Raw genomic sequence first — 4,432 nt, 5'->3', positions numbered from 1 at the left:
GTTTAGAATCCCTGGCTTCAGATTCTTTTTGGCTCTGTGTACTCTGCTTCTTGACTAGCATCATCTGGATGCTCATTAGAAGTGCTGACTCTCCTCCCACCGCAGAATTATAGATTAGACTCTGCAAGGCACCAGGTCTCTGGGCGATTCATGTGCACACTAACAATTAAAGAGACCTGCTGTTGTCACTAATGGTCTTGAGAAGGTCTAAGATCTCCAAGCTTTAGGTTAATGCCTACTCTCATTGGTGTTTAAGAAATCTGCATGGGAAGGCCTCATTTGGGCGACTTATCCATAGTTTATTGGGTTAAAATCTTAAAACAAGAAACTTTGATCACCACATTAGAAGAGGACTCTACAGGATGTTCTTTCCTTGAGTGATATTAATAATAACAGTACTGTAACACAAGGATCTTACCATGTTAGGATCTGTTTTAAGTACTTTGTTAGTAGTAATGCATTTGATCCTCATCACAAATCCACGAGATCGAGCCCTACTAGTATATCTCTTTACAGATTAGGAAACTGAAACACAGAACAGGTTTTTTGCCCAAGGTCATACAGCTCTTGGGTAGGAGAGCCAGACTGTGAACCTGGCAATGTGGTTGCAAAGCCCATGCCTATCACTTCTGTGAACGCTGCCTCTCTTCTACCAGAGAAAGAGTCTGGTGTCAAAAGCATCACTGTTGGGTTAGTCAGGTTCTCCCAGGAGCAGTTGCAAGATGGAGTCAGAAGTGTAGATTTTTTATTGAAGGGTAACTCCTATGAAAGGAAAAGAGAGAAAGGATTGAGCAGAGGGAGTCGTCAGACAAATATTCAGACGTGACAATGTCTGTGCCACCCAACAAGGGACGCCAGAGCAACAATTGCCCTTTGGAGGAGTCCGCCATTGGACAGCAATGACTAGACCCTTGCTTCAGTCTTGCTCAGGCATTGACTGGAGGCAAGAAAAGAGTGTGATCTCTGCTTGAAGGCTGAGGGGACAATGAAGGACGCAAAAGGTGAGAAGTGCACCCTACTCTTACCTGAATCTCAATCCCACAAGCCCTAACAAGGTAAAAACAAAACAAAACAAAACAAAACAAAAAGCTCAAATCAGTCTGCCAGCTCATGGGTCACTGGACCCAAATAAAATTCATTGGCATGTACACATTTTTGATTTTCGGTCCCCTCTTTCACGACTGAGACCTGAAGGTTAAAGAAGTCGTATTCTACCGCCACTGCTGAAAAAGAAAAATATGAAAGAATCATATTAATTACAATTCTCCTCCCCCTCCCCCCAAACCAAAGGACTCAGAGAAACTCAGCAGCCAGTTGACAAGAATGAAGAGATATCCCTCCATCCAGCAGAGTGACCCCTAACCATTTGCACACAATTCTTACTCTTCATATTCTTACTCCTTTGTATCCATTAAACGCTCTCCCTTCCACCAAAGAACTGTACCCTGGAAAAAAGATTCCTTGTCCTTTTTCTGTATCCATAGCTGAAAAGTCTATACAGTGGATGCTTAATACGTGTTTGTTGAAATGATGAAGTGATACCCAAAATAACATACTCTAGCATCAAAACGGAGACTAAAACCAGGACTATTGGCTTGGTCCAACCTGAGCACTCATTTGACTCTAGCTTGGACCCCTGCCAGGTCCAGGCTCGTGTATCTATTTACCTACTTGACATCACCACTTATGGAAAATTCATCTTGGCTTGCAAACTATTCCTCAGTAAATGGTATCATAAGCCACCCAACTACCAGACCTCAAATCCTAGACATTATCTTTGATCCCTCTATTTCCTTTACTCCCCTCAGCTCCCATTTTTAGTCCATCAACAACTCCTGGTCATTGTGCTTTTCAAATAGATCTCACATCTGTCAACTTTTTGCTGGTCACATTTACTTCCTTTCTGTTCCTTGGATACTGCCAAGCTCTCCTCCACATCAGAGCTTCGGTATTTTGTGTTCACTTAGCTGGGAATGCTCTTTTCCTGAAGCACCTGTGGCTGGCATACTCTCATCCTGCAGGTCTCAACTTGGACATCACCTGCTGTGAGAGGCCATCCCAGGCATCCCACTTCTAAGCCCTTCCCTTCTCCACCCAGCTTCCCCTCTCACTCACCACTATCACTTTTAAGCACTTGCTGCAACCCAAGTGCCCATCAATGGATGAATGGATAAAGATGTGGTATATATACATGCATAATGGAATACTACTCAGCCATAAGAAAAATGAAATTGTGCCGTTTGCGACAACATGGATGGACCTTGAGAGTATTGTGCTGTGCAAAATAAGTCAGAGAAAGATAAATACCATATGATTTCATTTGCATGTGGAAGATAAACAAACACAAATAAGGAGAACAGATTGGTGGCTACCAAAGGGGAAGCAAGTAGAGGGAGGGCAAAATGGGTAAAGAGGCACACGTGTATGGTGTCAGCTGGAAACTAGACTTTTGGTGGAGAACACAATGCAGTCTATACAGAAGTCAAAATATAAGGAGGTACATCTGAAATTAATATTATAAACCAATGTGACCTCAATAAAATAAATTTTTAAAAATGCAAAATTACCAGTTATTTGTTTACATATTTATTGTCTGTATTTATGTATTTATCTGTCTTCTACTCCAGAAAGTCAGCTCCATGAAGGGAGGTGGCCTTGTGTTTCCTGCTAACTACACGTATCCTGAGACCTAAAGCTGAGTCCAGCACACAGCAGGTGCTCAAAGATTGTTCATTAAAATGTGGGAAAGGGAAGCGTTTGACAAGAGAAAAATCACCAGTGTGTTTCCCTTGTTCAAAGAAGAGAAAACATACAATATCGCTTTCAAGAAAGGAAAAAATAAGATGTTCTTGGTTTAGTGAGTTGGTTCTTGGAGAGGAAGAGTTTTGCTGAAAGAGATGACAGCCTCTCAAACTAGAATGAAAATGCCTCAAGGCATTTTCTTCATTCTACCCCCAGCATAGACTAGCACCTTCTCCTGACCCCTCCCCAAATACACACGCACACACACACACACACTCACCCCCACATGTCATGAGCTTCCTTCCCTGTAGGTGGCAGTGTTTGATAGGTTTAGAAGGAGCCATGAGGGTCTTTGGAGGAAAAAGAAGTTGGGAGTGAACTTTGATTCATTCATTTAACCATTATTTGAGCTTATGCTGCCGTTTTTCATTGATTCTAAGATACTGTCAATTTTATTTTATTTATTTGTTTATTTATTTATTTATTGGTGAGGAAGATTGTCCCTGAGCTAACATCTATGCCAATGTTCCTCTATTTTGTACGTGGGACACATCTACAGCATGGCCTGATGAGCAGTGTGTAGGTCCGTGCCTGGGATCCAAACCCATGAACCCCAGGCTGCCAAAGCAGAGCAGGTGAACTTAATCACTACACCACTGGGCTGGCCCCAAGACACCATCAATTTTAGATACACAATTATTTTATGGACCACTAAGATTAAAGAAGACACTAATTACTCTGATACATTTCATCTCTTAGTCTTAGAATCATTTTATACAAATTAAAAAAGAGCTCTTATGGACATTTTTAATCATATCATACTCATGCTGGATACAAAAGCAAATGTAAACAAAATTAATAGGTTAAAGTAATCCTAAAATATTTTCATAGGGAGAATGACACTTTGAAATTCATTGTTGGCTCAGAGTCACCAATGTCCCTGTTCTCCCACAAAGCTATCATCCTTTGAGCCATCATAAGTATTGATAATGCAATAGCTCTTAAAAGAGTGCTCCATTTGTATCTCCAGAATCGCCTGCCAATTGGTGACCCCTGATTCTCAAGTTTTCATGCTGGCCCTCTTTGATCTTACCAGGAGGCATCAATAGAAAGTTTCAGACTGAGTTCTCCACACATAAGTGATCACAGCTACAGCATGCCTGTCCACTGGCCAATTGTAATGTCACCAATTATAAAGCCTGTAAAATTTGGATGAGCCTTATTATGTGAAAAAAATGCACATGTTAGAATGGATGAAATAGGTTACATGCCAGGTTCTGTTCCAGGCATTGAAAATACAGAAGGAGGAGGGGGGAAATCTCATGGAGCCAATACTATAATGAAGGGATACAGACAATAAAAAATAAACAAAAAAAGCATACCTCATATTAGATGATGATAAACGCTATGAAATTTTAGTGTAGTACATGGGATAGAATTTTAAATAATTTTCTCAATCAAGGGAGGCCTCACTAAGAAAGTGACATTTAAGCAGAGACCTGAAGTCATCACGTGGGCCAGCCATGGAAGAATAGAGGGCAGTGAGAATTTCAGGCAGAAGGAACATCAAGGTGCAAAGATCCTAAGGCAGGAGCATGCCTGGTCCATTCAACGAAGGGCAAGGAGGTCAGATAGCTAAATTAGAGGGTGGGGAAGCATGGTTGTAGCTGGAGCTGCCATTCCCTGGTCC

This window comes from Equus przewalskii, chromosome 11, assembly GCF_037783145.1.
Source record: "Equus przewalskii isolate Varuska chromosome 11, EquPr2, whole genome shotgun sequence".
NCBI lineage: Eukaryota > Metazoa > Chordata > Mammalia > Perissodactyla > Equidae > Equus > Equus przewalskii.
This window is presented reverse-complemented; position numbering follows the sequence as displayed.